Raw genomic sequence first — 17,999 nt, 5'->3', positions numbered from 1 at the left:
AACCCCCTCCAATGTACAGTTTCTACGTCAAATGTATACTCTCTTTTCTGGACTCTTTTTGTACCACAAACAGTACTGTATTTGCAAATCTGGTATGTCATAAATGTATAGATGTAGCAGTACTGTATCTGTAATATTTCTGTATGTCGTGTGTGTCATATATGTTATGATGAATTGAAAATGGGGGACCCTGATGTAAACAAGACTAAAGTCTTTCTCTGGTCTGCATCCCCTTAACAATTGTGTGTATTGAGCTGTACTGTACTTAACTGTACCCATTCTGCAATCTGTTAATAAAGTTTTCAATCAATCAATCAATCAATCAATGACGAGTTATATAGGCTGTGTTGTAATAATTCTGCCTCATGAACACTTTTTCACAAAATGAATTCCCTTCCATAACTAACGTTATTGTAAGCATTTCTGGTTGAAATAAAATTATACTTACTTATTTTATGATAAATTGCGAATTGTTTCATGTTGAGCTATAGATTCAAGACGATTTAGAAATGTTTCTCTCCATGTATTCATCCTCTTAGCCGTTAGTTGTTGTATTTGAGCTATATATTGTACCCATTCTGCAATCTGTTAACGTTTTCAATCAATCAATCACTCTTATATCGCTACAGTAATTAAGCTGCGGATTGATTGATTGAAAATTGTATGAACAGATTACAGAATGGGTACAATACAGTACGGCTCAATACACATAATTGTTAAGGGGATGCAGAGAAAGAGTTTAGGTCTTGAATACGTACTTATAGTCAACCACTTTACATCTAGCTGACGCTTTTATCCAAAGCGACTTACAAGTTCTGTACAACAAGACAGCAGGAAGGGTACAACTCTATCAGCTGAGTAACAATGTTCATCAAAGTGTTGAGTGCTACAGTGTAGGTTAGTTTATTAGGACAAGTGCATGACAGTAAGGTTTGATTTTCTTTTCACCAGTCTGCATTGTTTCAAAATTGTTTAATTGATCTAACATGACAGCCTTTTGTATGGTGCAGGTGCACATACTTACGTTATAGTATTTGAGTGACATAGCTCAATGACTAACTACACAGGGATAGTGATTTTAGATTGTGTACCAAAAATACAAGTTTTATTGTAGCCACAGGAGACAAGACATCCAATGCACTTAAATTAGACCATTATCATATCCAAGAACAAAAGACATTTAACATTTTAATATCCTAGCCATCAATAGAGTATGATCAGATCATTAATTGACATGTTCAAGTCTGATGTGTATCACATGTGGTTGATGAGCTCATCTTTTACTTAGTTTAGCCAAAGATACATACATGTATACACTCATCATACTAAACCCGATAACTACATAGGCCTGCCACGATAACACATTTTGCTGGGCGATTAATTGCCCCCGAAAATATCGCGATAAGCGATATTATTGCGACCGGTTAGAGAATTTTTTTTGAGAAATGTATTTCCCAAAACTTTTATTTTGAAGCCCACCGCTCCGTCTTTTCCGGTTTTAGACTTTTATTTTGAAGCCCACCGACCGGACCGGAAGTATTGTTGTGATTATCCTAAGCAGAACATATGAGCCGACAACTTGTCTCGTCCGGTTGTTTTTGAGCTAATAACAAATGTTGAGATTGTTGGTGAACAACTAACTTTAGGTTAGTTTTAACGTTAGCTACTAACGTTAGATGCAGCTACTACAGGCAATCAACGATGAGGAGGAAGCGTCAAAGCAGTATATAATAGAATAGCTGTGGTGCGTAAGCACTGCAGCACGACTCGAAACTACCGGAGTGTTATAATAAATTTATTCATGTTTAACTTGTCCCCGTGTCCAGTCCTTTGACTAGCCCCACCCGTTCATTGTAAACAATGATGCATGTAATTGTATTAACGTTATTCTGTGTTGTACTTGTAGCTATGCTATACGTTGTATTTCGTTTGTTAGTTATTTAGCTAATGTTGTTAGCATGGAATGAGAATCAACGCTCTATCTTTCATCTTTATTTAGCAGTCCAGTTTCTCCGGGCAGTAGCGAGTAACTACTTGGGTCTAAAAATAGCTAACGTTACACTACAAATAATGCTACTTGGTTAAAAGGAGCAACACTATTGAGAAATGTAGTTAAGCTGTGGCGTTGCCCCACGGAGCTCCCGTGCTGTACTCTAGTAACGTCAGCGGCCCGCCTCCCAACACGGACAGTGACTGACAAGCGGCACTGGTTCCGCCTCATTAAAACAAACGCGCAAATAGCAATTAATCGCGCCCGTCAAAATCATTGCATTCATTTTAATTATCGCAGCAATTAATCGATTTATTGCTTATCGCGGCAGGCCTATAACAAATCAATTTGTAGAACAATTCATTTTTTTGTGAGCTACTGAGATGCTGGTTGTGTGTTGATTCTACTGGACTGGTCAAAAAAGTTTCATTTTTATTTGAAAACTGCTGCTCCGCCGAGAATCACGTTAGAAACTGTCGCTGGTTAGGCCGCAATGAAGGTCCCACAGTAGACATCCTGTCTGTACAGCAGACTCTTCAAATGTGGTAGCTCCTAGAGTAGACACAAGGTGAATGAAAACTTTATTTAACAGATTGCAGAATGGGTACAATACAGTACGGCTCAATACACACAATTGTTAAGGGGATGCAGACCAGAGAAAGACATTTGTCTTGTTTACATCAGGGTCCCCCATTTTCAATTCAGTGACATACACAGGTATATAGTACCGTTACATTTGTGACATACACGATATGCAAATATACAGTACTGTTACCCAGATATCCTAACAGAAAATATATACTACTATATTCCACTAAAACAGGGGTATTGTATCATATGATGTGGAAAACATGTAAAAAGATTATATGGAAAATGCAATAAAAAAAAAAAGTTTAAATAAATAAAATAAAACAGGGGTATTCAATAAACATTTTAAGAGGTCCAGTTAAGAGAATTTCTTGAAGCAAAGGTCCGGAAGATCATCATGTCTAACTATTTAGTGTGATAAACATAAAGTTTGGAAATTTGTGTTTGGCTGATTATTTCTGTTGTAACAATGCTTCTTGGCAATACATTTTATACCGTTGGAAAGCCTGTTTATTTCCCATTTAAATGGTGCCCCATTTTTATTTTTTTATTTTTTTATCTTTTTCCCCCTCCATTTTCCTCCGATTTTCTCCCATCCCAATGTTAGTCGTTATGCCAATTCCCAATCCCCTTCCTGGTCGCTGCGCACTTACCCCCCACAGTCGGTCTGGGAGAGTGGAGGCTACCACGTGCTTCCTCCGACACACGTCCAGCCAATCAACCGCTTCTTTTCACCTGGCAGCGCGGATATTCTCCGAGAGGGCGTAGCGTGTGGAAGGATCACACTCTCCCACTCAGGTCCCATCCGCGCTTAGCAGGCGCCCCGACCGAACTGTAGTAGCTGTTTACAACGACCCGGACCCACCCCGCCAGCTTCTCCCACCCTCTAATACTGCCAATTGTATTAGTGTGAGCGGCCAGCCAAGCTGGTGACAACCCCGGACCTGTGAGCTGGATTCGAACAGGCGAATCCAGCTCACAGCTCCGGGGTTGGTGACGAACACAAGCTCCGCTACGCCACCTAACCGCCCCTATGGTGCCCCATTTGTAAGGAACATGCATTTGTGGGATGAGCAGCACTGCCGAGTATGTGGGTTGCGCCCATGAAGAATTAGCCGAATCTTATTCAAAGTTTATTCTGCTGTTGCTATTGACTCTTGTTTGGTGGATTGGATGATTGGAGTCCATCAGTAACAAGGCAGAAACTATACATAATGGCAATTTTACAATTGATTAATTTAACAAACAGCCAGGAGCCTCAGTAGCATGTGGAAGAACCATACACAGCCACAACAGCCGGGCACCTCCTCATGCTGGACACCAGCGTGGTCACACACTGCTGTGGGATGGCATTCCACTCCTCAACCAGGATTTGTCGCAACTCTCAAGTCAGCCAATAGTTGTGTTGGTCACCCTGCACGAATAGCACGCCTAAGCTGATCCCACAAGTGTTCAATTGGGTTGAGGTCAGGACTGTTGGCAGGCCATTCCATTCTCTCTACTCGCAAATTCTGGAGGTAGTCTCTGATAAACCCTGGTCTGTGGGGGCGAGCGTTGTCATCTTGGGAGGATGTAGGCCGGGAGCCAGGTCCACCCCTCCAACTTCTCAGGGGCCAAAACATTTATGCAACTGCATAAATGGTCAGATAAGTCTGAAACTTTGCATGGTGTATCCTGACACATAGGGGGAAGTATCAGAATAATACTCTGGGGCTTACTACCTTTCTATTGTCAAATATCACACTCAGAATACCCCAAAAGACAAAAAAATCTGTCCGCCTGACAAATTGTCATCAAAAGTGATAATTTAAGTATTGTATTATACATGTTGCTGCCTCACATGGATATGGAAAACTTCCCACATCTATAAGCTTCAATTGAAGTCCAAGATGACCTTTCTATCTAGAAGATTACACCTGATATGACCAGGTCTCCATTGTACCTCAAATCGAGAAAATAGAACATTCAACATTACCCTTATTTCTTTATCTAAAAAATATATTAAACAAGAGTTGAGACTTAAGTAATGTAATGAATGAATGAATGAATGAAAACTTTATTAACAGATTGCAGAATGGGTACAGTGCAGTACAGCTCAATACATACAATTGTTAAGGGGATGCAGACCAGAGAAAGACTTTCGTCTTGTTTCCACCAGGGTCCCCCATTTCCAATTCATCGTAACATATATGACATACATGACATACAGATAGACAGTACTGCTACATCTATACATTTATGACATACCAGATTTGCAATTACAGTACTGTATTTGTGATACAAAAAGAGTCCAGAAAGAAAAGAGTATATACATTAGGCGTAGAAACTGTACATTGGATTGGGTAGGTGGGGGTGGGACTGTACATTGGAGGTGGGGGGGGGGGGGGGGGGGGGGTAGGAGTGGGGGGGGGGGGGGGTTGGGTAGGAGGGGTGGGGGACACTGTACAACTGTACAAACAACACTGTACATTGGATTATGGGACTGTACATTGGACTGTACATTGGAGGTGGTTGGGTGGGGGGGGGGGGGTGGGTAGGAGGGGTGGGTGGGGGACACTGTACAACTGTACAAACAACACTGTACATTGGATTATTGACAAGACCATACTTGGTAATTTACTGTACATTGGCGGGGGTTGTGTTCGGACATTTACAGGGGCCAGTTTCGAGTTGCAGTCTCCCTTAGGTGTTTTTTGAGAGTGTTTTTGAAAGTGGGTAGTGATTCACATTCCTTTACAGCTTTGGGTAGGGCGTTCCACATTGATGTGGCATAATTGCGAAACGTGTTTAGTCCCTTGTTTGAGCCGAATCTGGGTTTAACATGATTTGTGGAGCTCCCTCTGGTGTTGTGATCGTGGTATTCACTGACCTTTGGGAAGTATTTAGTCATGTACATGGGTACCTTGGTCGTGTAGTGTATCTTGTAGACCAGGCCCATTGCAAGTTGCTGTACTCTGTCGTCTACTCTAAGCCATCCTAGGTTGTCAAAGTGGGCAGGGGTGAGGTGGGTTCTAGGAGTAAGGTCAAGCAGTAGTCTGACCAGTTTGTTTTGAGATGTTTGTAATTTTGTTTTTAGCGCCTTTGAGGTGCTTTGGTACCATGAGGTGCAAGCATAGTCGTAGTACCCTTGAATGAGTGCTCCTGCTAGAGTCTTCAGGGTATTCTTGTTTACCAGTGAGGAGATCCGGTACAAGAAACGAGTTCGTTGGTTGACTTTTTTTATTACATTGGATGCCATTTTGTCACAGGAAAGATTTGCCTCTAGGATGGAACCCAGGTAGGTAATATCTTCTTTCCTTGTGACAATATTGTCACCCACTGTAACTGAGAAGCCGTCGGTCTTGCTGAGTTTGTTATTTGAACCGAAGAGAATGGACTCTGTTTTGCCCATGTGTAATGATAGTTTGTTATCAGCGAGCCATATGCAGATTTTGCTTAGTTCTGAGCTGAGGGTTTTTTCAACCTGTAATTTGTTCTTGTCAGAGACCAGCAGGGCTGAGTCGTCCGCAAACAGGAACAAGTTGCAGTCACAAGCTGACGACATGTCATTTGCATAAATTAGGAACAGTAGCGGACCTAGTATCCTTCCTTGTGGAACACCACAGTTTACTGTGAGGGGGGGGGATAGGGTACCGTTTACCTCCACCATCTGCTCTCTCCCCTCCAGGTAGGATTGCATCCAGCTCACTGATAGACTATCAAAACCAATTGCTTTTAGCTTGTCAATCAGAATGGTGTGATTGACAGTGTCGAAGGCCTTTTGTAGGTCCAGCATGACCATGCCGCAGTATTTGCCCGCGTCCACCTCTTGTTTGATGTGGTCGTTTAAATAGAGAAGGCATGTGTCAGTGGAGTGGGATGTTCTGAAGCCAGATTGGAATTCGTAGATTAGATTTTTTTCCGCAAGGTATTTTTCGACCTGTTCGTATACAATTTTTTCCATGACTTTCGAGATGGAGGTAAGGATAGAAACAGGGCGGTAGTTGCCTGGGTCTAATTTACTGCCTTTTTTGTGCAGAGGGGTCACTCTCGCAATTTTGAAGTCCTTGGGGACGTGTCCCTGTTTTATAGAGAGGTTTATTATGTGTGTGATGACTGGGGTGATGGCGGCTGCTGAGTCTCTGAGGAATTTGGAGGGGATGTTGTCATGGCCAGTGACCTTGTTAGGTTGGAGGGCGCTCAGTTTTTTGAGTACCTCATCTGTTGTTACCATTTCCAGTTTGAAGTCGTCTTTGTGGACCCCTAGGTTTTTGTAGTAAGCTACTATGTGTTCTACCCCATAATGCCCTGAGTGGGAGGGTAGTTTGTTTACCAGTGTTGTGGCTATGTTTGTGAAGAAACTATTTAAGTAATTGGCTACATCCAGCTTTTCTGTGATGAGCGTGTTGTCCGTCTTTATGTTTATGTTTGAGAATCTGGTTTTAAGTTTTTTACTGCAGCCTAGTTGGTTATTGAGTAATTTCCAAAGTTCACGCGGTTTGTTTTTGTTTTCCTCGGTTTTGTCATTGATGAATTTTTTCTTTGCTGTTTTGATCATGGAGTTTACATCATTTCTTAGTCTGTTTCTTTGCAGTTTGAGTTCAGTCACGTGGGCTTGGAGTTCACTGCTCGGGCTTATGTTAAGCTTTGACTGACTTTTACGAAACTCAGAGCATTTTTTGTCTCTGGTTTTCATAGCGGTCAGTATTTCAGCGTGCATCCACGGCTCAGCGCAATTTTTTACCCTGGTGGTTCTTAGGGGGGCCATGTTGTTTAGTATCGTTGAAAATTTGGTTTTGAAGCCAAGCCATGTTTCTTCAACCAGTGTACCATTGAGCTCATCTGACCAGTCCAGACCCTCCAGTTCAAGGTTAAAGGCCTCGCTAGAGTAGGTTTTTAGGTCTCTAGATGTGACTGTTTTGTGACAGCCAGCCTTTTGTTTTAGCTTTTTGCGGGTACAGAATATCATATAATGATCACTTAACCCGCATGCTATAACCCCTTTATTGGCGATCTTGGACTTGTCAGAGGTCAGGATGAGGTCAATGGTAGTCTGAGTTGACTCACACACACGTGTGGGTTGTGTGATTAGTTGGCTGAGGCCGTGCAGATCACAAAACCTATTGTAGGATTTGAAGACGGGTGCATCTTTTTGTTGCATATCCGTGTTCCAATCCCCAATAAGAATCATTTCTGTATCCTCAACTCCAGCTAAGCACTCATCCAACACGTCATAAAAGCCATTTTGGTCTGGCGGTCTGTAAATTGTGCCGACTAGAACAGATTTAGCCCTTTCAAATAGAATTTCTACAAAAACAGTTTCAATAGCCTCATGATCTAGGTCTGTACGGTTAATAAATTTGGTGTCTTGATGGATGTACATACAGACACCTCCTCCATGCCTGTTCCTGTCATTGCGGACTAAAGAATAGTTCTCTAATTCAATTTCCGGGTCTGTTACTGATGGGTCCAGTTTGGTTTCTGAGAAACATAGTATGTTTACCTTTCCGCTACTGAAATGATTTCTTATTTCTGCCAGTTTGTGCCTGAGGCTATTTACATTAAGATGAAAGATATGTAGTCCGTTTTTATCTGCTGTGTCGTCTATATCATTGAGATAAAGGTAGGATTCTTCTTCTGTGGGAAGGGGGGGGGGCTCTGTGATGTCCGGAGGGGGGGTGGGGGATCCTAGTCCGTGTGGTTGATCTTGTGGCGGTAGGTGGGGAGGGGGGGATGGGGTCCTGTGTTCATTGATGTTAGGAGGGGGGGTGGGGATGATCCTTTGTCCTCTGCTGGTGAAAGGAGGGGGGGTGGGGGATCCTTTGATCAAGGTGGGTGTCCCGCGACGGGAGGGGGGTGGGGCTGTGTTGTTATTATTTGGTCCGTGTGTGGGAGGGGGGGGGGTGTGAGATTCTTTGTCCTGTTCATCTGCTGGCGTCGCCTGGTGGTGGAATTCCGTGGGGAGGGGGCATGAGCCCGGGGCTGTGTTGATTCCATCCCGCCGGCTCCCTGCTGTGGAGACGTCTCGTCCTCCCGTGTGTTCCTTTGCGGCGGCGCCGTGCGTGTTGATTGCTCCGGCCTCGGGTGGAAAGTAGGCATCCGAAGCCATCGTTGCATCCTGTAGTGCCAGACCCAGTCGTCGCGTCTGGGTTCGCGTCCTGACGGGGGTCCTGACTTGGCTGGGTCCGGGGTTGACAATGTTGTTGTTGTTGTTGGGAGGGATGTTGTTGTCGTTGTTGATCGCGACGGCAGTCATCACTGCTCCGGTGACGGGTGGAATGTATGCACCCGACGCCGGTGTTAGGATGTTGGTGTCGTTGAAAGGGATGTTGTTGTTATTATTGTTGATCGCGACGGTAACCGTCACTATTTGTGGGAGCCTCTGATTCATCACTTTCTGTTGTAGTCGTGTAGTCGGGCCCGGGTTTAATTTAATATCTCCCGCAAGGAGTAGATAAAGGATGATTATCGTCCTTCGATCTAGTTTACCTGCTGGGGGCATTTTCTTCCGCTCCGGATTTGCCGTTAGGAACCCATGGATAGCTGCGGTTCCGATGGCCAGATGTTTCTGCTCCGAGCCGTCGAGGAGGTAAAAGTCATTGTGACTACCGCTTTCTCTTCCGATTTCTCTTTTATCCGTTTGGTTCGGCTTTCTTGATGAATTAAAGTAATCTGTAATCCATAGTAGGAAGATGATGAAATGTATGAAAAACCTTGTTGGTTTTCCGTGTTGATTGTAGTTGTTGCTGGAGTTCTTGCTGGAGCTCAGAGATTTGCGACCGTCCATGGCGAGCGTAACTGTCAGCCCCTATGCTATACTATCTGAAGTTAATTACATGAAAAGTGAACAATGTTACGCCCCCTGGTGGACCAGGGTATCACAGTGCACCTTAAAGCAGTGCTGACCAGGTTGCGTGTATGCCTTCTACAACGCTGTTCCAGTTCCGCGTTGCCGTTTTCATCAATGCCCCTCCGTGCTCCGGCTTTCAACAGCGGGGAGAGTATTATGGGGCTTATGCCGCGAAGGCGTAACACAACAGTGAACACATAGTTAAGTACGACTGACAGATGCATTGCAACTATGTGTTCACTGTTGTGTTACGCTTCTCTGCATAAGCCCCATAATAAGACAGTCTCTGGCTTAGTCCAGCGGACACCATGGCGAGCTCAGCGATGCCGCTCGAGGCAGCATACTCTCCCCGCTGTTGAAAGCCTTATCGCAGCACGGAGGGTCGTGGACCCGCAACGCAGCCGCGAAGGCGGCGATGAAGCCCGAGTCGCGCGATTTTTTATTGGTTTGTCATGACAAACCAATTACATAATCCAACATATGTGTAAAGAAACAACATATTCCAGTTAACGGTATATTTTTTTAATGATTGCTTACGGTATAAATTAGGTTAACTGGAGCTTAGTATTGCTGCCTGGCTGAGGGCCGCGGCGCGGCTCATGCACATGCGCGCGCTCGGCCAATCAGAGCGCAAAACGACAATGCGGAACTGGAACAGCGTTGTAGAAGGCATACACGCGACCAGGTTACACACACCAACCAACCAAAAACCGAACCCTGTTTCATGTCACATCCCACCTGAAGTTATTCAGCAAAGACAATTTTGGGTGAATTGATCTATTATTCTGGCTGTGGGAAGAGATTGAGCTAATATAGCCAGCCCAATGTAGCTAGCTAGTGAGTGTAGAAGTGGGAGAGAAATTATGAAATTGTAATTATTAAGAACATTAATTATAATTATTAGCAACTCTACTTCTAGAGTGATAGCAGTAGCTAGTTAGCTTATAGATTGTTATCTGCCAGCCCAATGGAGCTAGCTAGTGAGAGTGGGAGACTAATGAGAGCAAAAGTGGGATATAAATGATGATGTGTGTGTGTGTGTGTACAATACTTTGCTGTTGTAATGAATATACTGACTTTCTGATTGTTGCAATGATACAGTATAGTCAAGGTTCCAAAGAGACAAGATGCCTGGATACCTGTGCCCCAAAGAAGAATCAGCCATTAGTCCGTGTCTGAGGTCAGATGTCAATGAAATGTGAAACATAGGATCTAAATTAATGTCTATTGGCACATTAGCTTGTTCAAGCTGCTGCGGTCAGGCAAGCGCCTTCGCATACATGCAGCAAGAACAGAAATGTAGCTTCTTCCCCCAGGCCATCAGAACACTGATCTCTCCACACACAAGCACACATGAACACAAGCACACTACAGGTCACTTTAGGAAAAAGCAAAGGTCACTTTAAAAAACACAACTATAGTTAGTATAGCATAACTGTATATTGTATAGTATATAGAACTCATTACCTTTAATAAAATAGACATGATAAAATGTACTAAGATCAAATACAATGCTAAGCTTACAAATTAAAGGTAATGAGTCCTATATACACTACTAAGTTATACAATATACAGTTATGCTATATGTAACTCCTATACTAACTATACAAAAACAGTTGTTTTTTAAAGAAGTGCTTTTGCTTTTCCCTAAAGTGACCTGCAGTGTGTTTGTGTGTGAGAGAGTGCAGGATGTGTGGTGTGTGTTTATGTGTGGAGAGATCAGTGTTCTGATGGCCTGGGGGAAGAAGCTGAGTCGGAGTCTCTCTGTTCTTGCTGCATGGCGCTTGCCTGACCGCAGCAGCTTGAACAGGCTATAATGTGCCAATAGACATTCATTTAGATCCAATGTTTCACATTTCATTGACATCTAACCTCAGACACAGACTAATATCCCAGACTGGGGGGGGGGGGGGGGGGGGGGGTGGCTGATTGTTTTTTGAAGCACTCTTGGCAAGGTATCCAGGCATCTTGTCGCCTCTTTGGCACCTTGACTATACCGTAGCATTGCAACCATCAGAAAGTCAGTATATTCATTACAATAGCAAAATATTGTACACACACACACCATAATTGATATCCCACTTCTGCTCTCACTAGTCTCCCACTCCCTCTGTCAGCTAGCTACATTGGGCTGGCAGCTAACAATCTACAATCTAACTAGCTAATGTTATCACTCTAGAAGTAGAGTTGCTAATAATTATAATAAATTCTCTTAATAATTACAATTTCATAATTTCTCTCCCACTTCTACTCTCACTAGCTAGCTACATTGGGCTGGCTATATTAGCTAACAATCTACAAGCCAACGTTAATGTTATCACTCTAGAAGAGCTGCCACATTTCATGTAAAAAAATATTGGACACTCAATCTCTTCCCACAGCCAGAATAATATATCAATTTACCCAGAATTGTCTTTGCTGAATAACTTCAGATGGGCTGTGACATGAAACGGGGTTAGGGTTTTGGTTGGTGTGTGTAACCCGGTCAGCACTGCTTTAAGGTGCACTGTGATACCCTGGTCCACCAGGGGGCGTAATATTGTTCATTTTTCATGTAATTAACTTCAGATAGTATAGCATTACATTACTTAAGTCTCAACTCTTGTTTAATATATTTTTTTAGATATTTATAAGAGAAAAAAAAGAAGAAAAGGATAATGCTTTGAATGTTCTATTTTCTCGATTTGAGGTACAATGGATGGATAACTTAGCTCATGTAATCTTCTAGATAGAAAGGTCATCTTGTACTTAAAGGGGAACTATCTTATAAATGGCCTTTTTGAGTGTTTAGCATTGTTTCCTAGCTATGTGAACTTATATTAATATGATCTATGTCTCAAAATTCTCATATTGGCGCATTCTTCCAACTCTCCTCTCACAATATTCACCCTCACTGAACTGAGTCGTTTGAAATGTGCGCGATATGTGATGTCATATAGTCACTGCTGCATGTTAATGTTGAGATAGACGACGACGCTCCGCAGTGGTTTAGGAGCCGCCCTGCAGCCCAGGCTCAAAACAGCTTGAAATCTTGAGGTAGAAAAATGCTGTTTTTGAGGACTTGATTAGAAATACAAAACAATGAATAAAAAAAATATATATATTACAGAGGTGTTCCATAGACTCACAGGAATTGTGTAAAAGTGCCCAAATAGTGAAAGAAATAGTAAAATAGTTCCCCTTTAAATTGAAGCTTATAGATGTGGGAAGTTTTTCATAGCCATGTGAGACAGCAACATGTATAATAACATACTTGAAAATGATCACTTTTGATGACAATTTGTCAGGCCGACAGACATTTTTTAGTCTTGTTTTTAAATAACATTTCTAACTCTGTTACACACAGAGACAAAGTTAAATGAAGTGTCCAGTGATTACCTTGTAGCCAGTTAACAGATTTATTTCCATTCAATTATCAATGAATACGAACTGTGTGGTACAGAAAGAAAGGGGAGAGGGGGGTTAGATGACATTCTAGCTAGCAAAAGCCTGGTCATTGTTTACACTATTCAATGCAAAGAGATAGCCATATTGTTAAATGATAACATGATTGCTAGAACATGCATGATTATTTCGCCTGGTCTGCTGTAGAAGACAGTAGGCCTAGCTCTCCTGAACACGGCGTGACCCATAACTAATCGATCAGAACTAAATCGGCAGAGAAAAAGCCCATTTTAAAGCACCTATTCCGCATGGACATGCGCAGAGTGCCCATGGAGTCTGGACGACGCGAGATGACGCTCGAATGAATGCGGACTGTTCTATCAGAGGGGGGAGCTTCGGTGGCCAATGTCCTTTCAGCCGAACAGGATAATGACGAAATGATCCCACTAAATGGCCAGACGCGTCTTATGGCGACATCTACAATTACCTCATTGAGTCTACAGGTAGACTAATGTTTATATTTAAGTGCAGCGGTCTGTAGCCACTTACATGACCATCAAAGCTCCCCCTCTGATGGAACAGTCCACATTCATTCGAGCGTCATCTCGCGTCGTCCAGACTCCATGGGCACTCTGCGCATGTCCATGCGGAATAGGTGCTTTAAAATGGGCTTTTTCTCTGCCGATTTAGTTCTGATCGATTAGTTATGGGTCACGCCGTGTTCAGGAGAGCGAGGCGCATAAACGTCTATTCGATCATGTCTCTAGCACCCCCACAGCCGTATCGGCAACCACTTACATCACGGCTCTCGTCCACATTCATTCATTTGACCCCCCCGCAATCTCCTCCCTGATTTCAGAATCCCGGAAGTGTTACGGTGGTCTATATCACTAAATTCTCGAAGTCAACTTCCTGTCTTTTTAACTTTCTGTCTAAGTGCATGTCTATGGCTTGGGGGGAAACATGCACTTATAATAACCAGAAACTAAGGCGTTCGAAATAGTGAAATGCCATGTTGGCCTCAATATTTTCAAAACAAATTATATGAAAAGGTTATGAAATGAACAAGAATGTGCTAAAATATGTAATAAAAACGGAGCTCACCGCATACATTTGATCGTAGAAATCCGTTTGTTTCCCCAATACCAAGATGGCGACGGTCTCGTGACGTCAGAGTGTCTTCGAGAGGTCCTCTCTCTCCAACAGGGGGCTTAACCATAAACCACATGAAAGTCTTCTTTCCGGATCTATAAGCAAACAAAACTCTGGACCTTATTAAATGTGTAGGCAAGCTAGCAATTTGCAATGACCAAGCTAGCAAGAAAACAACGTATTCTCTAGGGATGCACGATATTGATTTTTTGACACCGATATCGATAACTTTATGCTCCTCAGGCCGATAACCGATATCGATAACCGATATTTATTGTATTATAATCTTTTTTCTTAATGTATATATTATTTTTTTTATCAAATTTTTTTTTTCAACATGAAACAAAACATATCACAATACAATAATAATACATAAAAAGACTTCCCAGGACAATAACTTAACACCAACTTAAATGCGACCTAACCAGACAACAGAAACAAAAGCCAAGACAACGAACAGTATTGACTGATAAAGTGACTATATTTATTTTTCCAAATGAAAATTCACAATCCGTCAACAACTTATAATACATCCAACCTAAGACGCTCGAAGCTTTTTGTTCTTCTTTTTTCAAAGCGGAGCCTTGAAAAAAAGGCTTTGAGTGGACACATCACCACCACAACAAGTCACCTGCAACAAGCTAGAAGCTAGAAGCTAGAACCTAGAACGAAGCTAGAAGCTGCTGTGAATCCAAAGCCAGCTATTGACGAGTCGTTTGCTAAATTAAAGAAGTTTGACAGAAATGACCCAAGGGCTCAAGCCGCTAGCTTTTAAGCAGTCCTTGGTGGTGCAAATTAACCTGGCTACTATGGAGCCATAAGTGACTGCGTTCAACCGAGGGTTGCACCCCTCCTACCCAACCCCCCCCCCCCCCCCCCCCACCCACCCAACCACCTCCAATGTACAGTCCCCCCCCACCCCCACCTACCCAATCCAATGTACAGTTTCTACGCCTAATGTATATACTCTTTTCTTTCTGGACTCTTTTTGTATCACAAACAGTACTGTAATTGCAAATCTGGTATGTCATAAATGTATAGATGTAGCAGTACTGTCTATCTGTATGTCATGTATGTCATATATGTTACGATGAATTGAAAATGGGGGACCCTGATGTAAACAAGACGAAAGTCTTTCTCTGGTCTGCATCCCCTTAACAATTGTATGTATTGAGCTGTACTGTACTGTACCCATTCTGCAATCTGTTAATAAAGTTTTCATTCATTCATTCATTCACAGCCATGGAAGGGGCTAGCTTTGCTTAGCTCCTCGCGTCGTCGTAGGCTTTTAAGTTAACACAATAACACACCATCGTAGCGGTGGTGATGCCGCAGGTGACCCGTCAGGCTGGATGTATTACAAGTTGTTGCCCTTTTCCCTCCTTGTGGAACTTCTCCATTGCATTTATTACAAATAGCAAGCTATCTTTTTCCTCTGAAATTCCGAGTACCGACGCGGCCATCTTTGTTTATAACGTCCTCGCTGATTCAGAAACTTACGTGCCTACGTCACAGCCAAGAAAGGGAGCGCTCGATTTGTGTAAAACGCCCTGTTCTTAAACCACACGCTGTCAGTCGTACCACAGTACTGGCAAAACGGGATGAGCCTACAGTCAAAACAAACGCACTTCATTCCAATTCACCCACACAGCATTTTCTTTTACCAAAAAATATATTATATTATCGGAGCTATTAATAACGTTATCGGGTTTATCGGGATGACGTCATAATTGCTGATATCGGCCCGATAATTATCGTGCATCCCTAACTTAAAGTTATTCCTGTTACTGTGAGAATACTATTCTCACAGTAACAGGAATAACTTTAAGTTGTCAAAAACACAAACAAAAGTGAGTTCAAACCAAATAATAAAACCATAGAAAGTGCACAGCAGTTACCTTGTACAAAATGTCCAAATAACAAAAGAATAACGAAGATATTCACGGAGATCTCTCTTTCCTTTTAGCTGTAACCTAGCCCCTTTCGTGACTTTCGGTTCATCCGTAAAGCTGAGCTCATGCGCGCAGTAGCTGCTTCCGGTTCCCTATCCTATCACACACAAACCGAATGACGCTACCTAGAGGGTCGTTTACAGGCTAAATTGCATTTAACGTTACAAAATAACTAGAGCTAACTAGATTGTAACATAAATATGACAGTTAATAAACCAAACGTTAGTTACAAAGCCTTACCTTGCTTGGCTTAGTTCGTGAGACGACAAACCATCCGCGAGGATTCCAGTGTCCCCGCTCTAGCTTCAGCGTTCGCCTTCCACCATCGCTGATCCCCACATTGTCTTCGACACACAATCCCAACGGAGGCAGACGTTGCCACATAGCACACGTCTTCAAATCCCTTTTTCCACATGAACAAGTCATACTATCTAAATATACAACCGCAAGAGAAAACAAATAAACAGGTAAACAAACTCAGACAAATCATCTCCAACTATTCAACCGAGCCGCCCCTCAAGTTAACTCCAGCCGTCACGCCGTCACATTGCAATCAATAGCCCCTCCCGTCCCCTCCCCTCCCCCTCCCATCCCCTCCCCCTCTCACCAACTTCTGGTTGAACTGTAACGCGCTACTCTAGAGTTCACAGCCACCAAGTCCATCTCACCACATCTCAACAAGTGCCTGCACTGCAGCCTTCCCCTCCCCCACATCCACAACATTTGACTGATTGACTGATAATGTGAACGCACTGTGTCACGCAATGTGTCTCCTTCCTTCTAGTGTGAACTGATGTGCAATTCTATTTATCTTTTTAAGATTATATAATTGAAGCCAAAATTATTAACCCCACAGCAATTTGTTTCAAGTTTGTTTTTATTTGTCACGTATAAGGTACATACATTGATTGATTGATTGATTGATTGATTGATTGATTGATTGATTGATTGATTGATTGATTGATTGAAAACTTGGACATTTACCGGGGCCAGTTTCTGTTGATATTATTTGTATTCAATGTTTTAACAGATACAAACAAAGCAGACAGGACAGACAAAATCAAGACATCACAACATCACAACATCACAAAAAAATAAAAAATTCAAATATATAGGCCTACCCTCCCAAAAAAAATAAACAAGACAACCAGTCACTCCTTCGTGTCTCTTACCAGTGTTAGACATAGACATATTAAATCAGAGATTGAGAATATCTATAATAGACATTTTGACATGTACATGGGTACCTTGGTCGTGTAGTGTATCTTGTAGACCAGGCCCATTGCTGTTTGCTGTACTCTGTCGTCTACTCTAAGCCATCCTAGGTTGTCAAAGTGGACAGGGGTGAGGTGGGTTCTCGGAGTAAGGTCAAGCAGTAGTCTGACCAGTTTGTTTTGAGATGTTTGTAATTTTGTTTTTAGCGCCTTTGAGGTGCTTTGGTGTGAATGAATGAATGAAAACTTTGCAGAATGGGTACAATACAGTACGGCTCAATACACACAATTGTTAAGGGGATGCAGACCTGAGAAAGACGTTTGTCTTGTTTCCATCAGGGTCCCCCATTTTCAATTCATATAGACATTTATGACATACACAACATACATGACATTTATGGCATAGGGACATATAGGTATTTAGTAGTACTGATACATTTGTGACATAAACGGTATTCAAATATACAGTACTGTTACCCCTAGATCCTGACAGAGTATATACATATGATGGGGAGGAGACTGTCTATTAGGAGGTGGTGGGGGTTTTGGGCATTTACGGTGGCCAGTTTCGAATTGCAGCCTCCCGTAGGTGCTCTTTAAGAGCGGTTTTGAATGTGGGTAGGGATTCACATTCCTTTACAGCTTTGGGTAGGGCGTTCCACATTGATGTGGCATAATTGCGAAACGTATTTAGTCCCTTGTTTGAGCCGAATCTGGGTTTAACATGATTTGTTGAGCTTCCTCTGGTGTAGTGGTTGTGGTATTCACTGACCTTTGGGAAGTATTTTGACATGTACATGGGTACCTTAGTCGTATAGTGTATCTTGTAGACTTTTTACGTGGACTTTTGGTACAGGATGGAAAGGGAATTCATCAAGGGCCCATCTAGC

The 17,999-nt window shown here is 42.6% G+C and overlaps 1 long non-coding RNA gene across 1 annotated transcript; it reads right to left on the bottom strand.

Annotated features, from left to right (window-relative positions):
• Window positions 1–2,368: 2,368 nt before the first annotated feature.
• LOC311248178 lies at window positions 2,369–16,415 on the bottom strand. Its single transcript, XR_014620926.1, has 4 exons — window positions 16,136–16,415; window positions 13,903–14,038; window positions 12,786–12,836; window positions 2,369–2,542 (listed from the first exon to the last, which is right to left on the bottom strand). It is a non-coding gene; the product is annotated as an uncharacterized lncRNA (long non-coding RNA).
• Between the last annotated feature and the right edge of the window lie 1,584 nt (window positions 16,416–17,999).

This window comes from Notolepis coatsorum, assembly GCF_963971535.1.
Source record: "Notolepis coatsorum genome assembly, contig: SCAFFOLD_489, whole genome shotgun sequence".
Lineage (NCBI taxonomy): Eukaryota > Metazoa > Chordata > Actinopteri > Aulopiformes > Paralepididae > Notolepis > Notolepis coatsorum.
This window is presented reverse-complemented; position numbering and strand designations above follow the sequence as displayed.